We start from the raw sequence: 24,425 nt of genomic DNA on the forward strand, positions 1-24,425 counted from the left end.
CTTCGTTGACCGTTGAACCTCATCTTGCATTTTTTTTGTCTTGTCTTGTCATGTTTTTAAAGAACGTCAACTTTTAAAAATTCACATTGAGACACCTGTGTTTTGTTATAATCGTTGCACTGTGTTTAGCTTTTTAGTATGGATGTGGTCTAAAAACTTTAAGAGACCATAGGCAGAAATACTGCAGGGGGAGGAAATGGCATCAGCATTAGGTGTCAGACCAATAAACCCAGCATGTCAACACAGCTTAATATGAGAACATCAAAGGCAGCAGTCCTCAAACAGCTTAACCACCCCACTCAGCACTCTGCATTAAACCATTGCGACGTGTGTGTGTGTTCAGTAAGCAGCTGATTGCATGACATATTGCGTGGGCATTGCTCATCCTTTTCCGTGCACGTTGTCTTTCAGCTATAGTGGCAGAATAACAAAGCCGTTATCATGTGGGACACCTGCAGAAAGGTGTCCTGTAATGCAGTTCAAATGTTGCGAGCACAGAGCTGACACAAGGGTTATTGTTGTGGGATCTGGATGTACGCCCAGTGTATAGTGGCGGCAGACAACGAGAGGACTATTTACAGTATGTGATTAGTCATTCGTATTATGCAGTACATTGTCAGGTCTTAATATATTGGATCACGTAGGCTTCATGAAATCAAAATTTCAGTTTTGTGGCTTTAAGTCCATGTCTGTTAGCTTTTAGGCAATCTATAGTATATGCTAATGAATTCACAGGGTCTTTAAAGTGTCATGAAACCTCCCCTAGTTCAGCATTAATCGTTGACATCTCAGACTGAAAAAAGACTCATGGAATGGGCGGGAAAAGATGTAAAAATGAGGGCGGTTACGGGGCTGGGAGGGGAGGATGGAAGGGGATCAAGAGCTACTTCCAAAACACACACAAAACAGAGATGGCTAAACATCACATAACAAGTGTACTGTAGATAAAAACAAAAGAGTCCGACAAATGAAGAATAACCAATGGAAACAGTGCTCCGTCTAACAGACTCCATTCATAAACAGCATGTCTGGAGCATGAGTAGCTGAACTGCAGCCAAGAAACAATCACGCAGGTCCAGTTATGGACTGTGGTCCATTCTGACAAGTGATTTAGATCGTATCACGATATTTAGCGTAAAAGTCCACTCTCATATCTGTTCCGCAAGTGCTGTTGAAGTCTTGTGCCTGCCTGGAACAACTGTTGCGTCCAAGAGTTTTAATTTTCCGCTGTAATGTGAGTTCATGCATTAGGCATCACTGTGATTGGATGGAAGTGTTCCCTCTCATGAATATTGCAGAGAAACTCTCAGAATCTACTGAAGTACATGTACCAATCATAACTCAGAGTTTATATATATATATATATATATACCTCATTTTTGTGATGTTGCTTTAACTTTTGTTTTTCAACCAGAAGAACGAAATGGCTCAATAAAATGGGAAAATAGCCACTTTACCCTTTACAATAAACATAATGACTGCTATCGTTGTTTTCAATTATGCGAAACCTGTACATATCTGTTAAAAACATATGTGCATATGTGACGAGGGAGGGGCTGGGCCGTGAGGACACACGGGTGGGGGATAAAGACGAGCTGGAGGTGCCAGTTCGAGAGAGAGAGAGCCATATGCGGGAGCTGTGTATGTGTGTCTATGTGTTTGTTTTTAAGATGATTTGAGTTCATTTATGTTATTAAAGTTTACATTGACTGTTCTGCCGGTTCCCGCCTCCTCCTTAAAATCCTTTACCAGGAAGGGAGGGGAGTATGTCATGCCGGGGGTTTCCCCGGCCTGAGTTGGCCGATGGAGGAGTGTGACGAGGAGGAGGGCAGAGCGGGCCGTAAGGACACACGCATGGCCCTGAATCGGGCTAATCAGCCAGGAGGGGGATAAAGATGAGCCGGAGATGCCAGTTCGAGAGAGAGAAAGCCACATGTGGCCGCTGTGTGTGTGTGTGACTATGTGTTTGTGTTTAAGTTGATTTGAGTTCATTTATGTTATTAAATTTTACGTTGACTGTTCTGCCAGTTCCCGCCTCCTCCTTACCATCCTTTACCCGTTACAGTGTAATAATATCTAAAAAAAAAACTGTTTTGAGGTTTCATGACCCATTAATATTTAGTTAGGCCTACATGCTTATTTTTTACATGCATAATGTGTACTATAGTATTTACATGTATTTACATTGATAGTGCTAAAACGGTATTGTCTCTTTAACAGGGTTGGGGAGTAACGGAATACATGTAACAGGATTACATATTTAAAATACAAAATATAAGCAACTGTATTCCACTACACTTACAATTTAAATAATTGGTAATTAGAATAGAGTTAATATCTTTAAGGATACCGGCAGTTCAGCATTTTGTTTTGGTTGAGTGCATATTAACGACAGTGGAGTTGTCCAGCTTCTTTATTAGAATTAAATGTTGTTGTTTTTTATCAAAGACTGTAAAAGATCGAAACAGAATTAAAAGAGACATTATTAATGACAAATGGATTGCATGGAACTGGTCTTTGGACACACATTAAATGGAACGAGTAAAACTAAACTTCTCAGCACGCAGGGATCTCGTTGCTAAACTTTGCATTTTATATAGATCAGTCTTGGGATTTTAAGAATCGATATTGTTCAATGGAAGACTGCAATTAATCGGAAAATCTAAATTTTTACACAACAATAATTCCTATTATTAGGCTATTGAGTCATACATTTCGTTTTATAGGTTAAACAAAGCAAAATCCAACTCTTTTCGTGTACCCCGAAACCTTCTTATGTACCCCCTGTGGTATGCATATCTCTGTTTGGGAATCACTGGTGTAAATAACAATGTTATAGTTAACAAAGTTAAATTACCTGAGCTTGACCAGAGCATATTTCAGAAAGTTTGCTATAGCCTTTTTCAGAAATTCTTCCTTGAAGTATTTTAATTTCATTTGGATAGATGTCACAGGGTGCATTCCATTTATAAATTATCATTCTTCAGCCCTATTCCCTTCGAAGACTTTACCATCCATTGTGAGAGCTTTGCAGTGCCGAAAAGAGTGGGGCTCAAAAATAACGGTCATTCAGAACTAATTTTTAAAGTCATTTTTATTAGAAATTCTGTTTTGAATTACCTAACAGCAAGGTGATAATGATTTTCTGCCTTAGAAATGCCCTCCAAAGGCATCATTTATGATGTTTGGAACGCAGGGACAGAGTTCAAAAGTCACTGCATGAAAGGAATGACCCTGATGGTACAACAAAGGCCAAGAAACAACATCAGATTCCTCCAATTTATGTTTCATATTACAATGTTCTGCTTCAAGGTTATATAGCTAAGTTTACCATCTCAATGCAGGTTACCTTTCATACATGTTGTCACCCATCACAAGCCCAGTTCAAATATCAAAGGGGATAGAGATGCAGCTGAATCCGGCAATTTCTGCCTTATGACTACGCCACTGGGCAACATGTGGCGTGATCACTTGACAAGCATAACACTTCCACACTTATTAACATCAGGCTGTCCAAGTGATCAAAACAGTTCTGGCATGATGTTACATGCACGGACCGTGGAACTCAGAATGATTCATGATCCTTGCCTGAGACTACTGTAGGCGGTGGTAAGTTCGATGTGGGCTCAACCTTCGGCCGATCCCTAGCTCTACTCACCGGAGCAGATGCGTTCCGGCAGTCAGGTTGAATGCTGCACTCCTCCACAGTAACAAGAGAAATGTCAGTCCTGAGCAGGTGCATTCGACTGTGGTACCAGAGCCCGTGAAAATGTCAATGAGTCGTTCGGCACAGGAAAGCCCTGCTCGTGGGGCAAAACGTCACATTTCCATCCAACAGGTCCCTGACATCAATACTGCCCAATGCATATTGCATGGGATCTCCACAGCTCTGTATCTCAATCTGAAGGAGTTTATAGACTTCAGCTGTGAGCATAGTGTACTGTAGGTAACACAATGAATACTATAGGTTTTTCATTCATTAAACATACAAATGTATTTGAATGGACATATCAAAGTCAATGTAAGACTGGAACTGAGAATTCATGCAAATAGTTGCAAGTTTAAAATGAGACAGCTGAAGTAGGTGGTGTGAGACAATCACTTCAATTTTCAAATTATCATTCTGGGAACGAAACGGTTGTGGTAAAACTGGTCAATCAAGACATGTACGTGCACCTCTATAGAAATAAAGTCACAGTAAACACACAGTAGAAAAGCCTGAGGAAACTACTGTATGTGTGTTCAGAACAGAGACACGATTTCTCTCCTGCACCTGTTTTCTTGAACTCTTTAATCAATTTCAACCTTACCACCACCATTAGTTTTTAAAATAAATCCTAAATCGACTTGTTCTGTTTAATTAGCCCCAACAGGCAATGGTCTCACTAGACTTCAAGATCTCTTTCTGGATACCGAAAGGTGAAGGTCTCTGGTTATGGGGATGATGCCCCTGGATTTTGAGATGATGTCAAAGGTAACAGTTGTAAGGGTTTTATTGTATTTAACCTTAAGCATGTCCTAAATGTATAAAGATTATTGTAAGTTTCATATAAATGTAAGACTAGGCATATAGATGCCACACAACTCTAGAAAAATAAACTTTAAACATGCTTGTGCAGAATAAGTACAGATAACGACGAGTGGTCAACTGACATTTTAAGATATACGCATTTCAATTTTTATAGCAAAGTTTTAGTCATTTAATTTAGTTAACAATTACACAATTTAATTTGATGGAATTTCTTATGAAATTAAAATGTGTAAATATTAAAAATGGGCTAAAATATTTTTTTGAGTGTGGGTTTTTCAATGGACAATACCAGTACATGCAGGGTGTCTATTAGCCACTATAACAGCGATATATATGCTATTTAATTGCAGCAAATGAGATGTACACAAAGTTGTTGATATTAAACATACACTTATTTTATGCAATGTTTACTCAAATTTCACAAAAAAATCTTAAAACAGGAAGTGTCCATTATCCATTTGCAAGGCTTTTGACAAATTTTGGAATGGACATAAGGAGAGTTAGCACATCTTAATCGGTCAGGTAGACAGTTATTGCCCTATACTAATAATCTCAGAACGGCCAATATCAGCCTCTCACTAAAAACAACATGACTCATTAACCGAATAATTTCTTAAATGTTTTCACTACCTTCTCTCTCTTCTTTCACTCCATTCTTAGAATGCGTTAAAAGAAATTGCAATATCCTTCCCAAATTTGAATTTCCCAACCATTCTACGGTGGTATGTCATCAAAGAGCAATACAATTGTGTGCTGTGTTCACAAGCCAAAGGAAGTGGCCAAATACAAAAGCCTTTATCTGTTTCTCAGAGCACATGATCTTCACAGACAGCTTTGTTGAACCACACAGTCATTACAAAGTGAAATTTCCAATGCACATGGTGGATGCTGACTGCTGGCTCACTCTGCCAAATGGGGTCAGTATACAGAAGGAAGAGGTTTTAGAAACTATAACAATGACTGACAGTAAAACAAATCGTAATGGACAATGAATAGTAACAGTAATAGACTTTAATGCCGAGTAAATAGCTAAATATTCTGTGAACAGCCCATGTGGTCAGATAATAGTAGCTTGTTTCTTGTATGCAGAAGTTCATCATACACTGAATGACCCATCTCCTCAGATCCATTAGGAATTGACTGGACAATCAAATTAAATTTGATCATCTGGTCAGTGATTATTCCTATTTGATCATCAAAGTCAAGCTTATAGGTGCATATATTCAGTATAGGTATATACTTAATGAACAAAAGAACCCTTTAATAAGGGCAGTATGGGTACATGGTTATGATAACCAGGACTGGTGTTATACCTCTACAAATAGAAATGTTTAAATTCTTGTGTATATGCTGGCATATTAGAGTTTAATTTAGCTATTAACGCTATAAGGCTATATTTATTCACGTTACGCAAACAATTGAAGTCAACTTTCTGTTAAAGTAGCTTACAACGCACTTTTATTTATAATAAGACAAATATATTTAATATAGCAATCTCGTTATTTCCTCCAAACTCTCTTTAAGCTTTGTTTATATGCATATGTATTACATATGTTTTAAACTATTTCTCAATACATCGAAAAAGTTCTGTGGACAAGAAGGGATGTTTTTTTAAAAAAATTCAACCTACCTGTAATGGAGGAAATTCCCAATCCCGTTTGATTTTATATCCTCTGGTCTAGCTGTTAGCTGGTGTATCGCACGTGTGCTATCATCGGTCCGCGCGGCTCCAAAATAAATCCATCCTGTAAATTGAGGTACAGTTCCTATAACCAATCACCTGTCATGTGATTTGAGGGGTGTGTCCTATCACTAAAGTATTTACGTATTATGTGCAAATTAACCAGATAAAGTAGCAATCGTGATTATTATAATGATATTTATGCGAAACATATTATGTAACTGTTTTATTTAGAAAACATACCAATTAAAAAGACTTACCATTGAGAGAAGCACGAGAGCGGAACAATTTGTATATTTAGTTTCATGACAAATGTTAGTTTTAGGGGTTTTGCTACTGTACGTAGTTTTGTAGTGTAGTCTTTGTCTTTAAACACGTATTAGCTGTGTTTCAAATGACCACTTGTTTAATGGTAACGGAAATTTGAGAGAACAGCAGCGCTATCTACTGTACAGGCCGTTCTAGTTCAGATTCAGAAAAATAATAAGGACGTTCTCTTAACAAAGTAGTTTACAAGAAAGTGCGCAACTGCGCATGTGCAAGAGGTAAATGGGGATTACCAGTACAGGTAGGAATATACACTAACTGAAAGGCATTAATAACAATTACAATTTGCCTTTTATCCTAGTTGATTTTCGTCTTTCCTTACTTTTATTTATGTTTCCTTGTTACTGGTATCTATTATTTCTTCAATTAGTTTTGTTATCCGTAAGTACCGTGACATTTTCAATGTTTTATATTATGATTCTTATTGTGGTACTCTATGTTAGCAATAAAAAAAAATAAAAAAAATTACATTTATTTTTAAAAAAATTGTACACTAACAGGCTAGGGCCCAGAACAAAGGCCAACTAGAACACAACATGAATAATATATGCATGTTTCTGCCAAAATACCATTGTTACTAGTTATTACAACTTTTAAAACACAATAAATTAATCTGGAGTCTCTTTCAAACACTGTAAGTGTTTTAATTATTTACTTATTATTATTTTTTTATGATTACAGCAATGGCTAATGCAAAGTTGGCACAGTATAATGTTATTTTGGAGGACTGTTGGTTTGTTTGTTTTTCTTTTGTAAAAGATGGAAATGCTTATTAGTATTCTACTTCATCTAGGAATGCAATATGCAGGATGTACTGTGTAATATGCATTAGGCTGTCCATTCTAAAACTACCCCTGTATTAGGTGAGTTACATTTATTATATTCATCAGTTATGTGGTCTGTTATGACAGTAATTGGGAGTAGGTTCCTCCCAACAGAAGCAAAATAGATTAATAGACTAATTAATGCAAAAATGATCAGCAACATTCTGTTGTGTAAACTGTACAGTATCATATATCACACACAAGAGGCAAGAGACAAAACATTTTAAAGGGATTGTTCACCCAAAAATGAAAATTCTCTTATCATTTACTCACCCTCATGCCAACCCAGATGTGTATGACTTTCTTTCTTCTGCAGAATACAAATGAAGATTTTCAGAAAAATATCTCAGCTCTGTAGGTCCATACAATGCAAGTGAATGGTAATCAGACATCACATGAAGTAAACATGGAAGTGATCAATAAGAATCAAGTGGTTAAATCAATACCTTCAGAAGCAATATGTGAGGGTGAGAAACATCTGAAAGTCAAATGTGGTGCTTGTTTAGTGTTAGTGTTGAAAGTCATCCAGGGATTACAGTCTGTGAACACGACTGGGAGTCAAGAGTGCACATTTTCACCTCAAGGAAGGGGAAAGGCGCTATGTGCAAACAGTACACCCGGCCAGTTTGTCCCGGAACTTACCTGCTCGTGCCTGCCAATACACGGGACGAGACCGGCTCAACCCGGAGATTGTAGAACCTCGCAAAGGTGTTGGGTGTTGCCCAGCCCGCTGCTCTGCAGATGTCTGCCAAAGAGGCGCCACTGGCCAGGGCCCAGGAGGCCGCCACACTCCTGGTGGAGTGGGCTCATAACCCCGCAGGAGGTGGCACGCCCTGAGCCTGATATGCCATCACGATGGCGTCAATGACCCAGTGGGTGATCCTCTGTTTGGAGACAGCGCTTCCTTTCCACTGTCCACCAAAGCAAACAAAGAGCTGCTCGGAGCTTCTAAGGCTCTGCGTGTGATCCAAATAGATGCGTAAAGCTCGCACCGGACACAGCAACCTCCTCCTGGGGCAGCACTTGCAGGTATATCACCTGATCCCTAAAAGGGGTCATGGGAACCTTGGCATATAGCCCGGTCGGGGTCTCAGGATCACGTGAGAGTAACCTGGACTGAACTCCAGTCACGATTCGCTGACAGAGAAGCATTATCGTGAGGAGCATGAGATCCGAGAATTATGTCTGGGTGGGCCAGTAGGGTGCTAGTAGGATGACCTGCTCCTCGTCCTCCCTGACCTTGCACAGGGTCTGTGCAAGTAGGCTCACTGGGGGAAATGCGTATTTACTTAGTCCAGGGGGCCTGCTGTGAGCCAACGCATCTATACCGAGGGGTGCCTCGGTCAGGGCATACCAAAGTGGGAAGTGGGAGGATTCCCGTGAAGCAAACAGGTCTACCTGTGCTCGACTGAATCAACTTCAAATCAGCTGGACCACCTGAGGGTGGAGTCTCCAATCTCCCCTGAGGGTAACCTGACGTGACAGCGCTTCCGCCGCGGTGTTGAGGTCACCTGGGAGCGACTTGGCTCGTAGCGACTTGAGGCGCTGCTGACTCCAGAGGAGGAGACGGCGGGCGAGTTGTGACATGCATTGGGAGCGTAGACCGCCTTGGCATAGACCGCCTTGGCGTAGCCCGCGGGCCAGTCCAGGAGCCAGCGGCTGTTTGCCCGTTGCATACGGTGCCCCAGCCTGTCTTGGAGGAGTCTGTTGTAACCACGACGCACCTGGAGACCTGCTGTAGTGGAACCCCTGCCCGTAGAAATGCAAGGTCATGGGCTGAAGAGGCGGCGACAGATCAGCGTGATGACCATGCAATGTGTCCCGCAGCGCCATGCCCATCTCGGGACTCGAGTCTGAAAACAGTGCTGAAGCGGTCTCATATGCATCCACCCGAGTGGTGTTGCCACCGCTGAGGATGCCATATGCCCCAGGAGCCTCTGAAAAAGTTTCAGTGGAACCGCTGTTCTCCATCTGAACGCCTTCAGACAATTCAGCACAGACTGTGCGCACTCGTTAGTGAGGCGCATGTCATCGAGACTGAGTTCAACTCCAAACCGAGAAAAGAGATGCTTTGAACCGGGGAGAGTTTGCTCTTTTCCCAGTTGACCCGAAACCCCAGTTGGCTGAGGTGCCGGAGCACGAGGTCCCTGTGTGCACACAGCAACTCTCGAGAGTGAGCTAGGATTAGCCAGTCTTCGAGATAGTTGAGGATGCGGATGCCCACTTCCCTTAGCGGGGCAAGGGCAGCCTCTCCGACCTTCGTGAAGATGCGAGGGGACAAGGACAGGCCGAAGGGGAGGACCTTGTACTGGTATGCCTGGCCTTCAAAGGCAAACCGCAGGAAGGGTCTGTGTCGAGGTAAGACCGAGACGTGGAAGTACACGTCCTTCAGGTCTACCGCCGTGAACCAATCTTGATGCCGGACGCTCGCTAGAATGCGTTTTTTCGTCAGCATCTTGAACGGGAGTCTGTACATAGCCCGGTTCAGTACTCACAGGTCCAGGATTGGTCGCAATCCACCACCTTTCTTCGGTACGATGAAGTAAGGGCTATAGAACCCTTTCTTCATCTCAGCTGGAGGGACAGGCTTTATCGCGCCCTTGCGCAGAAGGGTAACGATATCCGCATGCAAGGTAGCGGTGTTCTCACCCTTCACCGAGGTGAAGCGGATGCCGCTGAACCTGGGCAGGCGCCTGGCGAACTGAATCGCATAGCCGAGTTGGACGGTCCGGGTCAGCCATCGCGACGGGTTGGAAAGAGTGAGCCAAGTGCCCAAACTCCGGGCGAGGGGGACCAAAGGAATGATCACGTCAGACGTACCGGTGGGTGGGGCATCGCGGCGGGGCGGAGCCACGTTGAGGGGATTCCAGCCCCGTGGCCGTGCTGAGTCTAGGGACATCGAAGCACTTACCTGGCTCCTGCTGCCCACCATAAGATTGGCCGAGGAGGGGGGAGGAGGAGTCTCATCCCCGTAGTCCACTGGACCCAATCCCTTGTGGGCGTGTTTGTGCCACAGCTGGGCACACAGGGGCGGGGGGACCGCTGCTGGAGCACCATACCTGCAAAGAAGGAACAGTGCATGGTGGTCGTGATGACGGCCGTGCGCACCGGACATGTGACCCAGGGAACAAGATATCTGCTCTTTTGTTGAAGTTTTGGGTACCGCAGCCTCTTGGACATGTGGCAAAATTAAATGAAAATGAAACAAAAGATTCTTCTCCCGGCCCTCCACTGGGGGATGGAGTGGTCTGCTCACCAGCTCCAGAGAAGCGGGTCTCCTTGCCCCGGGGTCGCTCATCTCAGGGGCACTTCGAAGCCTCCCTCGGGTTCTTGGCAGCCGGCCGTGAGATGGGTGGCGTCTGCTTCCTGCACTGGGCTCCACGCCGGGGCCGGGCCACGGGGGCAGGCTGTGGTGGAGCCGGTGTTGTAATTGCAGGAGGACGCCCTTGGCGATGAGCAGATGGGGTGCGGTGTCTTGAGCCATGCCGGGGCAGGATGTGCTGTATGGCCTCCATCTGCTGCTTCACTGCCGAGAACTGCTGGGCAGATTCCTCGACGGTGTCGCCGAATAGGCCAACCTGGGAGATGGGGGCATCAAGTAACCGTGCCTTGTCAGCCTCTTGCATCTCAACAAAGTTGAGCCAAAGGTGGCGCTCCTGGACCACCTGGGTGGACATCGCCTGCCCGAAAGTCTGCACCGTGACCTTCATCGCCCGGAGAGCGAGGTCGGTCGCCGAGCGCAGTTCCTGCATCAATCCCGGGTCAGAACTACCCTCGTGCAGTTCTGCCGCAGCGCCCAGGGGCGTTCTCTGCACTCCACGGATGCAGAGGGGGAGAAGCCACTGAAATGCACCGTAGAATCCAGCAGATGAGGTGAATGAACTTCGCGGATGAATTCAGCTTCAATGAATAGAACCGCTCAGCCCCGAATAGAAAATCTGAATGAGTGGTTGCATACCAGCTCCTTTTATACCCGTATGTCCGGGGGAGTGGCATGCAAATTTCACTTGCCAATTCTCATTGGCCTTTTTTCAAAAAACCTCACAAAGGTGTTGGGTGTTGCCCAGCCCGCTGCTCTGCAGATGTCTGCCAAAGAGGCGCCACTGGCCAGGGCCCAGGAGGAGCCTTAATTCGAAAGTTTAACTTCTTGTATGAAATATTTTCTCCAGAAGACACATGGATTACAGATATTCCTTCAGAAATGCAGTTTATTTGTAGAATACACACTTCAGAGTCTCCTGTTGGTAATATCACACTATGTTCGTACGGTTTCAAATCAGAGACAAATTCGAGAAGAAAAAGTTCTAGTCACTCTTGGCAGTTCCCTGACTGAACCAAGGAGGTTAGGGAAAAAAGAATGACAGTCTGGAACAACAACAAAGTGTAGTAGCTTTCTATTAAACTACAAACAGATTAGATGTTTTTAGGAAGAAGAATTAAGCACTGCTCGATACAAGAATCTCATTGTAACTGGCCTTGGAATTCTACCTTGTAGAACTGACCTATGCAGTAACTTTCTTCCTGATGTCTAACTTATAGATGGTCTGATAACCATCATCCCAGGCGTACAGCTGCTTGTCTTTGGAGTGGTAACGCAAAGCAGAATGTCTGGTGTAACGCTTTGGGAAGAATAAAACTGGTGTGCTCTCACTGTAAATGGTGTCATGAATATCAAACAAGCATTGGATGCTGGACCTGCCACCATAATGAGAGTTGTGGACCACATACAAGTTGCCACAGATCATGAAAGCTGCATCTGCATCATGGCTATTGCAGTTGGTATCCCAGGTGTGCTCCACTGCAAGACAGTTATGGTCCAGCTTGGAAATCACCAAATTGCCTCCAAAGTCTGGATCTGCATGGATCAACCAGAGTCCCATTTCATCTACTGCAAGATCCAGCAGGGTGTGAGGATTGAGGGAATAAGCAAGCATTCGGCCAGCCCCAGGTAGCAACAATCAATCTGTCACTATGTGATTGTTGAGGTGGACTCATTGTTGGTGTCTGCCAAGGTGGTAGTATACGAAGCCGTTGCACACCACATGACCTGTTTCTTGCCAGGGCAAAGGGAGAGGGATAACTTCAGTCTGTTTGGTGGAGTTTTCTTTGGTGAAAATCTACAGAGAGGTGTATGCCAATGGTGTTCTGTTTGTAGGGCCACTAAAAAAGTCAATCTTAACAGAACGCTTAGTTGGATCCTTCATACAGGATCCATTAGCATCGCCTGCTTTCTTGATGATTTTCAGAGACTTGATACCCACTAGCTCAGAACTGCAATCTGAAAGAATCAAAGTAGATCTAATTAATTCAGGAGTTATAAAATGCTTAGACAGCTATAGCATCAGAATCAGAATGAGCTTTATTGCCAAGTATGCCAAGGAATTTGTCTTGGTGACAGAAGCTTTCAGTGCACAAACAATACAACAACAAGACAGAGATAATAATAAAAAAGAAAATTGAATAAAAATAAAAAGTGATTACAAAATATAAGTATATATACTGTTGATATACATGATAAGACGGTGTGTGTGTGTGTGTGTATGTACAGTATATATATATATATATATATATATATATATATATATATATATATATATATATATATATATACACATACATACATACATACAGGTTTGGGAGGGTTACTTTTGAAATGTATTCCACTACAGATTACAGAATACATGCTGTAAAATGTAATTTGTAATGTATTTCGTTAGATTACTCAAAATCAGTAACGTATTTTAAATACTTTGGATTACTTCTTCAGCACTGGTAGATTTTTTCACTTGTTTTGACTATAAAAACTCTGCCAGTACAGTAAGACAAAATACACATGTTAAAAATACATTCTCTGAAAAACATAAATATCTTATGCAGTGTTGTTTCTAAAACAAGATAAATCAAATTGACCTTGTTTTAAGGATTTTTAGATATTTTTACAGGAAAACAATACAAAAATTATTATCAAGAATACGATTTTTGCCCTAATATCAAAGGTCTCACTAGAAAAAAAAAGAAATTATGATCCAAAGTGAATTTTCTTGATAAAAAAATATGATTGTGCATGTAAAATGGCTAGAAATAGCATTTTAGCTTAGTATAAAGCTGACAATTTACACAAGGTTTATTTCTGTTTCTTCTGCTCCAAACTTATGTCAAATTTACTTCTCTGTCTACTCGTATGAATGCAACACATCATAAGAAAGTGTTTCACCGCTGTTCAAATGCACTTTGGATCGCATCATTTATATGTATAAAAACCCACTCCCCTTGAGCTGGTAAGCAGACCATTCCCTCCCCCGGGAGGAGAATCTTTTGTTGCCTTTTCATTTAATTATGCCGCATGCCCAAGTGGCTGCGGTACCCAACAGTTCAGCAAAAGAGCGGTTTCCTCGTTCCCTGGGTCACATACCCGGTGTGCACGGCCGTCATCACGACCACCGTCCACCATTCCATTTTGGCAGGTTTGGCGCTCCAGCGGCGGTCTCCGTGCCCAGCTGTGGCACAAATGCGCCCCCAATAAGTGACATTTGCAGAGCAGAGGGCTGGGCAATGCCCAACACCTTTGCGAGGTTCTACAATCTCCGGGTGGAACCGGTTTCGTCCCGTGTAGTGGCACGCAGGTAAGTCCGGGACAGCTGGCCGGATGTATCGCTTGCGCATAGCACCTTTCACCTCCCCTGAGCTAAAGACGTGCGCTGTTGACTCCCAGTAGTGTTCACAAACTGTGTTCCCTGGTTGATTTCCTCCGAGCCCTGTGGCAGATGAGTTTGCGGAGAAACTCGCTGCCGGCCTAGTACACATGCTAACTAAGCCCTGTACTGGGGTAGGTGCTCCGCATGTGGTGGTTCCCTGTAGGTAACCCCATGCGACGTATATCGTCCACTAATTCGTTTCCCTGTTGGTAAACTGCGTCTTCCTTGGGCAGACTCCCCTCAGTCACCATGCTTGTAGAAACTCCTCCCCCGCAGGGTAGAACCTACCATGGGACTTCTCCACATGACATACTTCCGACAAAGCTCGGCAAGACCATTTGACGTATTTCCACTCAAAATACCCCCCCCTTTGGGCGGGGTGTGGTCTCCGCGGTGTCTTCCCCTTGGGAGTGACACCCCCTCGACGTAGACCTGGTGGCCCTAGTCGGTTAATTCCTTTTTTTTGGGGAGAGGAAAAAAAAGGGGATAAGAGGCCATGACTGGGCTAGCCTGTCTCTATCTTTTGGGCAGTCGACTTGTCCCCAAAGGGCCGTTCGACACTCATAACAGTGTTGGGGGAGGTTACGTGTCGGCCTGGTGCATTGGCTACGAGGCACACAGTGGTCTGCCTGTCACACATCGCCAGTTCATGTAACACAGTTCAGCCAGTTTTGGCATTTCGTATAGGGACCCCTAGTGTCACTACATTGACACAACATCGAGTGAGTGACAGATAGGGAACATCATGGTTACTTGCGTAACCTCCGTTCCCTGATGGAGGGTACAAGAAGTTGTGTCCCTCCTGCCACAACGCTGAACTACCCGCTGAAATGGCTGGGACCTTGTCTGAGCTCCTCAGCACAAAACCTGAATGAGTGGTTGCATACCAGCTCATTTTATACCCGTATGTCCGGGGGAGTGGTATGCAAATACCACTCGCCAATTTTCATTGGCCTTTTATCAAAGACCAGTGGTGTCTCGGGCTCCCAAGAGTGACCCCTAGTGTCACTACATCGACACAACGTCTCGTTCCCTCCAACAGGGAACGGAGGTTACGCAAGTAATCAGGACATTTTAATGACTTCAACCTAAGTGTATGTAAACTTTTGACTTTAGCCAAAAGAGAATCGTAGTTGGCCAGATCTTACACAAACTGTGCTATATTTGGGAAAATGCACAGTTGTTCTTCAAAAAAAAAAAAAAAAAAAATTCTTACCTCCAGTTGATGAAGCTGTATCTGAAAATATTGCATCATAAAATCAGGAGTTTTTCTTTGAGCTTGTCCCATGCCAAACAGCAAAATGAGTATGGTTATCAATGAAAAATACATTTTGTATATTTACCTTTTGATGCACTCACTAATTCCTTTCCGTCTGGTTCAGTTTGCATTATATAATAAAACTGTGAGAACTCCTTTCTTATCTAATGTCAGTCTGGGAAATGGAGCCAGGTGGAGTTGCAGAGGCAAATGGTTGTTTGTTATCCAAAAAATTCTGGGACTGTATCCGGAGGAAGGTGCTGAAAAGGCAAGACTTCACAGGCTGTCGCTGTGTTTTTAACCATAGTTAAACTCCAGATGTCTTGACACACATACACTCGATAAATCAAATCTGCAGATTATACAATTCAAATAACTGTTGTGCTGTGCATATTTATAATGTACACCATACTTGCCTTTCTCTCCAAAGGCATTTTTCAGTTTGTCCATCTGAAATTTGAGAATGGATACACATCAGGACACCTTCAGAAGCTTTAGTCTGACTGGCTGTTCAACTTAACCTTCATTTTTGGCACACAGACTTTCATTTTACTGCCAAATGAGTGACATGGAAATAAAAAAATTATATTATTCCTTGAAGTAATGTCAGGCCTCAAAGGCAGCCTTGTGGTGTTTTTTTCAAAATATTGGACCATCTGTAAATGCTCCTACTTTGAACCAAAACTTAACTGAATTAATTACAGTAGTTTTGGTCTAGCACTAATTACAAATAATTAAACAATTAACAAACTAATGGAGTAAATACAGTCAAAACAATAGTTTCTGATTAAGTATATATTTATTAGAAAGATATAACAGACTATACATCTTGCAAAGAGGAAAAAATGTGAACTTGTAACAAAACAGCTGAACATCCTCGCATGCAGAGACTGTAACCAAGGTTCCTAGATCATGGAAAACTTGGAAATATCAGTTAAATTTTTTAGGCCTGAGTGATTTATTAGTGGATCAGTGTGAATCAAAATTACTTTTTAAGATATTAATCCATTAATCAAAAATGGAAAGATAATGATTAAGTAAAAATTCAAATTCTATGGTCAAAAGGTGTTGAAACTCTGTGCTACGTGGTGATTCTTTTTGTCCATTAGATGGCGCCTTATAACAATAGGACAAAAACAACATTGTGGAGTCTGGGAACAGCAGTCTTAATAGTGTCCATTGTTGACTTCCTTTGCTATGACAATGAGAGTGTGTTTACATAGACTGAAGATGTGTCCTTAATTCCAACATCTCTGATTTATCTGATTATTTTCGCTTGGATAACTCACTTTTTACAATATGTGTTCCTGACGCCACTGGCCTCAATTCAGGTAGTCAATTATTTAGGCTGTTGCATAATGCTATTATTCAAAAATGTGTCTCATCTTAAACAAAAAATAACAATACAAGCTTTTTGCATTAACTAAGTTTAAAGATGAAATCTTATTTATATTTTCCACATTAATTTGCTGTGGACCCATTTACATTTTATGTGTTATTTTTATTTCAACAGAATTACAAGAATGAAGATACCACTAAGCCTAAGCAATTGTTGAAAATGAGGTTTGATGTTTTCATCAGGGAGTATGTTGTCCAAGAAAACACTGCAAAGGCAACGTGGCAGGCTCCAATGATGTAGAAACATTTGATGTGGAAAGTTGTGTGGCCTAATTCAATCACAACTCCACACAACCATGCACTTGATTTACTAAAGTAAAGCACTCTGCCTTTAAACACACACATCAAGCAAGAATAACAAAATATCAATATAAAAGGGAGCATATTTTCCTTTTTTTTTTTTTTTTTTTGTGTGTTCATGGTTAACACGGAAACCTACAACTTTAACAAGAATCATTTATATAATTTAAATAATTTTAAAACTATTATAACACCTTGTCCCAGAGCATCCATTAACCAGTCTCTGAGTGTTTGTGACTGAATTCTGGCCCAGCGATAACACACACACACACACACACACACACACACACACACACATACACACACACACACACCCACACTTGTATTAAGCTCATAAAAGCTCACTAATGCATGTTTGATATAAATATTTTTCAAGCTTATAACTCTCACTATTCTGGCAAAGGAGAGTTCAAATTGCTAATGATTATTTACACATAGGGCTGTGTATAAAACAACTCTCAAGAACCAAAGAGACATCTACTATATAGTTAATGTGATGAACATTAAGGGCAACTGATTTCATACAGCCATTAAAATCGCCTTAACACCAATTGGTAAAAAAAAAGTATTAGCAAAATTGGCACACAAAGGTAAAGTTCCTTCTAAACAGGACTAGCATAATTTGTTTTCAGATTCAGATCGATTTGATGTTTTGTTATCTAATGTAATAAAATATACATTCGATTTTAAAGTGTCACTTAAGTGGCCAGAAGTGGCCAAATACTTTTTGGAGCCATTGTATACATAGTTAAACGTCCATTACCAAAACTACAAAAATGCAAAAATAAAAGTGTGTATAGGTGAATCCATTAAATGTTCTGAAACATCAGACAACATAGCCTACTTGGAGACCCAAACATCACTTGCACTACCAAATGAGGACATGCATGCTCCCCAAACAGTCTCTGCAACCCTCTGTTTTATCCCCATCAGCTTCCAGCTGTTTAGAGCTGCATGAACAACAGTACTTGTATTCAAAGCCATAAATTATGATTTCTGATGGAACTTCGTCATTTGAAAAGGGAGGCTGAACATGTCTAAAAAGACTGTAGATATATAAACAAGACTGTATTATTCAATTTAAGGCCTTGATACAAATATGGTGTTGTTAGGCTCTTCTTTTTAAATAATGTTTTAAATACTATGCTATTACTTCTAGTACTTTCATTTCTTGTACTTGAACATTTTAATTGAACCAAGAAGGAAAACTGTATATACACAGAATAAGTAGGCATCAACATGTCATGAGCTTTAGTAAACAGGACAAGGATAAGGCCCAAAAAACTTTATGAAGTCATGCTGCTCCTATGTCTGCACTGCAATAAACAAATAAATAAATATTTTTTGTAAATCAGTATTTTTGTCTTGTTTTTCAGTATAAATATCCAAAACACTCTACAAGTTACATTATATTAAAGGAATAGTTCACCCAACAGTGAAAAGTCATAATTTAATCACCATTATGTTGTTCTAAATCTGTATTACTGTCTAACTTTCTGCCTTATATATCCTTTTGAGTTACATGGAAGAAATAAATACTGGTTTAGAACAACATGACTGTGAGTAAATAATTTTGAAATTGCTGAGACTTGTATCTTGAATTAAGTATATTTTCCCCAGCTGTTTAAGCCCAGAGCCCAGAGTTTCACATAAAGCTTGGAGGGCACTATGGTGTTGAATGCTGAGCTGTAGTCTACAAACAGCATTCTCACATAAGTGTTCTTTTTTTCCAGGTGGGAGAGAGCAGTGTGTATTGTAGATGCAATGGCATCATCAGTGGAGTGGTTGTTGCGGTAAGCAAACTGCAATGGGTCCAGTGAAGGAGGCAGCACAGAGCAGATGCAATCTCTGATTAGTCTCTCAAAGCATTTGCTGATGATGGGGGTCAGAGCAACAGGATGCCAGTCATTTAAGCAAGTGATTTTGGATTGCTTTGGAACAGGCACAATGGTGGACATTTTAAAGCATGTGGGGACTACAGACAAAGAGAGGGAAAGGTTGAAAATGTCTGTAAAAATACCAGCCAGTTGGTTCGCACACGCTCTGATGACACGGCCTGAAATGCCGTCTGGACCCGCGGCTTTACGGATATTCACCCCTCGGAAGGATCGGGTTACATCCGCAACAGAGCCAGAGAGTGAACTAACCTCTGTAGCTTCGGCCGTGAGAGCTCTCTCCACGAGGGCGGTGTTATTTCCCTCGAAATGAGCAAAAAAAGTATTTAGCTCATCCGGGAGAGAAGCAGTGGTGTTCATGACAGAGTTTTTATTCCCTTTAAAGTCCGTGATGATGTTAATTCCCTGCCACATGCTTCTAGAATCGGTGGTGTTGAACTGTCCTTCAATCTTGCTCCTGTACTGATGTTTTTCTGTTCTGATTTCCATTCAGCCTGTTTTCGGAGGGCATAACTGGCTTGTTTATGCTCCTTCGCGTTCCTGGAATTAAAAGCGGAGGTCCGCGCATCAAGTGCCGTGAGAACATCGCTATTAATCCAAGGTTTCTGGTTCGGGTAGATCCGTATTGTTTAGGTCGGAACAACGTCCTCAACGCACTTTCTGATGAAACACGTTAAGCTATCAACGTAAAGCTGGATGTCGTCATCAGAGGCAGACTGGAACATCTCCCAGTCCACATGATCAAAACAGTCTTGTAGCATAGAGTCTGAATGGTCTGACCTGCACTGGATCGTTCTGAGGGCGGGTGCTTCCTGTTTCAGTTTCTGCCTGTAAGCGGGCAGAAGCAGAACGGAAGAGTGGTCCGATTTGCCAAATGGTGGGTGGGGGAGGGATTTGTAGCCATCCCGGAAGGGAGAGTAGCAATGGCCCGGTCCCCTCGTGTGTTAAAACTGATGTGTTGGTGGTATTTTGGTGCGACTGATTTGAGATTGGCTTTGTTAAAGTCCCCGGTCACAATAAACGCGGCCTCAGAGTGGGCGGTTTCCTGCTTGCTTATAATCCTGTACAGTTCCTTGAGTGCCCGGTCTGTGTCGGCTTGTGGGGGGATGTACACAGCTGTGATAATGACTGCTGTGAATTCCCTCAGTAGCCAGAATGGTTGACACAGAAGCATGAGAAATTCCAGATCAGGAGAGCAGCAAGATTTGATAGAATGTACGTTCCTCTGATCACACCAGGATTTGTTGATCATAAAACATACACCACCACCTCTGCTTTTACATGAGAGGTAATTCGCTCTGTCCGCTCGGTGCACGGAGAACCCCGCGGGTTCAATGGCTGAATCTGGAATCTCCACAGACATCCAAGTTTCTGTAAAGCAGATAATGCAGCAGTCCCTCGTCTCTCGTTGGAAAGAGAGCCGCGCTCTCAGCTCGCAGAGCTTGTTGTCCAGAGACTGAACATTTGCCAGTAGAATACTGGGTAGCGGGGGTCGATTTGCGCGACGTCTTACTCTGATGAGAACGCCGGCTCTGTTTCCCCTTTTCCTTTTGCGTTTCCGCAGCCGGGCTGCCCAGACAAAGGGCTCCGCTGGCTTGTTTGTAAACAGCGGGTCAGCATTGAGGAATTTGAAGTCCGGTTTACGGTGTGTTATTGCAGAACCAATGTCCAAAAGTGTTTGTCTGTCGTAGACAATAAGGCAGACAACATCCAAGACAAAAAACATAATAATTGTAAACAAAACAAACAAAAAACTACAATGTTGTGTCGGAGCTCGCAACGCAGCAGCCATACTTGGCGCCATCTTGAGTATACTAGTTGAAGTCAGAAGTTTACATAGTCATTAAAACTCATTTTTTAACCACTCCACAGATTTAATATTAGCAAACTATAGTTTTGGCAAGTTGTTTAGGACATCTACTTTGTGCATGACACAAGTAATTTTTCCAACAATTGTTTACAGACAGATTGTTTCACTTTTAATTGACTATATCACAATTCCAGTGGGTCAGAAGTTTACATACACTAAGTTAACTGTGCCTTTAAGCAGCTTGGAAAATTCCAGATAACAATGTCAAGCCTTTAGACAATTAGCTTCTGATAGGAGGTGTACTGAATTGGAGGTGTACCTGTGGATGTATTTTAAGGCCTACCTTCAAACTCAGTGCCTCTTTGCTTGACAACATGGGAAAATCAAAAGAAATCAGACAAGACCTCATAAAAAAAATTGTGGGCCTCCACAAGTCTGGTTCAACCTTGGGAGCAATTTCCAAATGTCTGAAGGTACCACGTTCATCTGTACAAATAATAATTCGCAAGTATATACACCATGGGACCACACAGCCATCATATTGCTCAGGAAGGAGACACATTCTGTCTCCTAGAGATGAACGTAGTTTGGTGCGAAACGTGCAAATCAATCCCAGAACAACAGCAAAGGACCTTGTGAAGATGCTGGAGGAAACAGGTAGACAAGTATCTATATCCACAGTAAAATGAGTCCTATATTGACATAACCTGAAAGGCTGCTCAGCAAGGAAGGAGCCACTGCTCTAAAACCGCCATAAAAAAGTCAGATTACAGTTTGCAAGTGCACATGGGGACAAAGATCTTACTTTTTGGAGAAATGTCCTCTGGTCTAATGAAACAAAAATTGAACTGTTTGGTCATAATGACCATCGTTATGTTTGGAGGAAAAAGGGTGAGGCTTGCAAGCCGAAGAACACCATCCCAAACGTGAAGCATGGGGGTGGCAGCATCATGTTGTAGGGGTGCTTTGCTGCAGGAGGGACTGGTGCACTTCACAAAATAGATGGCATCATGAGGAAGGAAAATTATGTGGATATATTGAAATAACATCTCAAGACATCAGCCAGGAAGTTAAAGCTTGGTCGCAAATGGGTCTTCAAAATGGACAACAACCCAAGCATACCCCTAAAGTTGTGGCAAAATGGCTTAAGGACAACAAAGTCAAGGTATTGGAGTGGCCATCACAAAGCCCTGACCTCAATCTGATAGAAAATTTGTGGGCAGAACTGAAAAAGCGTGTGCGAGCAAGGAGGCCTACAAACCTGACTAAGTTACACCAGTTCTGTCTGGAAGAATGGGCAAAAATTCCAGCAACTTATTGTGAGAAGCTTGTGGAAGGCTACCCAGAAATGTTTGACCCAAGTTAAACAATTTAAAGGCAATGCTACCAAATACTAACAAAGTGTATGTAAACATCTGACCCACTGGGAATGTGATGAAAGAAATAAAAGCTGAAATATATAATTCTCTCTACTATTATTTTACTAGACATTTCACATTCTTAAAATAAAGTAGTGATCCTAACTGACCTAAGACAGGGAATGTTTTCTATAATTAAATGTCAAGAATTGTGAAAAACTGGGTTTAAATGTATTTGGCTAAGGTATATGTAAACTTCTGATTTTTTTTATTTTTTATTTTTTATTTTTTTTAGCAGTGTCAGCATGCCTTCTCCCTCCATGTTTTTTTTTTTTTTAATTTATTTATTTTTACTCAGGGTCTTGCCTTCATACTTTGAGAAGAAACCAGACACTGAATATTATTTGCTTCCATCAAGTGTTATTGCTTACCTGGAACGGATTTAACATTAAAGATAGCTTACGGCTCTATTCTTGGGCTTGTTTTATTCAGCCGTTATTGCCTTGCTGCCTCTTGGGAATCTTATACATGGAGACAAGAAAGACTGCATCGTCACAATCTCGGTGAAGTAAGAAGCAGATTTTTTTAGCATCTCTTCAATACAACACACAGCAACAAGTGAATGATTTACTTACTTTTTTACTATAAATGCTGACGTTAGAAAATTATCCGAGATTGGGCCATCATTCTGCTGTACATCCTGTAGTTGTGTGATAGTTTATAAACTTATATCACTAAATTCTGGTTTTATTATCCTTCTATTTATTTACATTGTGGACAGCATTCCACATTCCACATTGCAAAATGAGGTGGATAGCTGCAGGCCGGAGACCTCCAAATGAGGGCGGAATCTTCCAAAGAGGTGAGTAGCCCCAGAGTTCAGTCTGGACAATTGGGCAGGGCGACACATTGGGGCGGGGCGACACGTGTTGCTCCACCATTACACAGAAGACCCTCCCCGCCATTGACGTATGGTGTAATTTTTACTCCGATACAATAGGGGGCAGTTTCCAATTAGTGGATTTAATGACAAATTAGTAGTAAAAAAAAGATGTCACATTTCACTAGGTGAGAGTTAAGGAGAATGGGTTGGTGTGAAGTTTGTTAATTAATTTAAATGTTCAGCCTGTTTTTCAAGAATCTAATGTGGCAAATTGTCTTAAGCATACCTCAGGTTTTTAGGCTGTTGTTTGTGTGTCCCAGACTCCAAACTATAACTGACCAAGGGCCTCTGTTTTATAGCAAACATGAAACACATTACCATATTGTCAGAAACAGAAAGTAGTGCCAGGTACATGGAGCAAGGTAAGTGTTTCGAGGGTCCCCTCAGCACAGCCACGAGTTCGAGACGAAGTGAGGCTCCTCGACGTGGCATCCCCTGCTCTCTCCCACTGCGAGGCCCCACCCACAGGTACGTTAAATGCGATCGTCCCCTTAGTGCCCCTTGCCCGGAGCTTGGACGCGTGGCTAGCGCTTTCCAACCCGTCGCGGTGGTTGGCCAGGACCATCCGACTCTGCTACGCGATTCAGTTCGCCAGGCGCCCACCCAGCAGCGTCCACTTCACTTCAGTGAGGGGCGAGAATGCCGCCACCTTGCGTGCGGAGATCGTGACCCTTCTGCGCAAGGGTGCGATAGAGCCTGTCCCTCCAGCCGAGATGAAGAAAGGGTTTTACAGCCCTTACTTCATCGTACCGAAGAAAGGTGGTGGGCTGCGTCCAATCTTGGACCTGCGAGTTCTGAACTGGGCCTTGCACAGACTCCCATTCAAGATGCTGATGCCAAAGCACATTTTGGTGTGTGTCCGGCATCAAGATTGGTTTGCGGCGGTAGAGCTGAAAGACGCGTACTTTCACGTCTCGGTTCTATCTCGACACAGACCCTTCCTACGGTTTGCTTTCGACGGCCGGGCGTATCAGTAAAAGGTCTAATACTCAACTACCTCGACGACTGGCTGATTCTAGCTCACTTTCGAGAGTTGCTATGCACACACAGGGACCTCGTGCTCAGGCACCTCAGCCGGCTAGGGCTTTGGGTCAACTGGGAAAAGAGCAAGCTCTCCCTGGTTCAGAGTTAGACTCAGTCTCGATGATAGCGCCCCTCACAAGTGAGTGCACGTGGTCGATGCTGAACTGCCTGAAGTCATTCAAGCAGAGAACAGCAGTTCCACTGTCACGCCACTAGGGTTGATGCATATGAGACCATTTCAGCACTGGCTTCAGACTCGAGTCCCGAGATGGGCATGGCGCCGCACCATACATTGCGTGGCCAACATGCCGATCTGCCGCCACTTGTTCAGCCCTTGGACAGACCTTGCATTTCTATGGGCAGGAGTTCCCCTACAGCAAGT

General features: G+C 42.5%; 1 protein-coding gene and 1 pseudogene across 4 annotated transcripts in view; both read right to left on the reverse strand.

Annotated features, from left to right (window-relative positions):
- The window catches only part of LOC127437169 (liprin-beta-2-like), an 84,862-nt gene extending 78,586 nt beyond the window's left edge, over positions 1-6,276 (reverse strand). For all 4 annotated transcript variants that reach the window (XR_007896542.1, XM_051691913.1, XM_051691911.1 and 1 more), the window contains exon 1: positions 6,162-6,276. The gene's annotated coding sequence lies outside the window, so the exon portion shown is untranslated. The remainder of the gene's footprint in view (positions 1-6,161) is intronic.
- A 5,589-nt stretch (positions 6,277-11,865) lies between these two features.
- LOC127437358 (olfactomedin-like protein 1) lies at positions 11,866-15,388 on the reverse strand (annotated as a pseudogene).
- Positions 15,389-24,425: the final 9,037 nt, after the last annotated feature.

Source organism: Myxocyprinus asiaticus, chromosome 48 (genome assembly GCF_019703515.2).
Source record: "Myxocyprinus asiaticus isolate MX2 ecotype Aquarium Trade chromosome 48, UBuf_Myxa_2, whole genome shotgun sequence".
NCBI lineage: Eukaryota > Metazoa > Chordata > Actinopteri > Cypriniformes > Catostomidae > Myxocyprinus > Myxocyprinus asiaticus.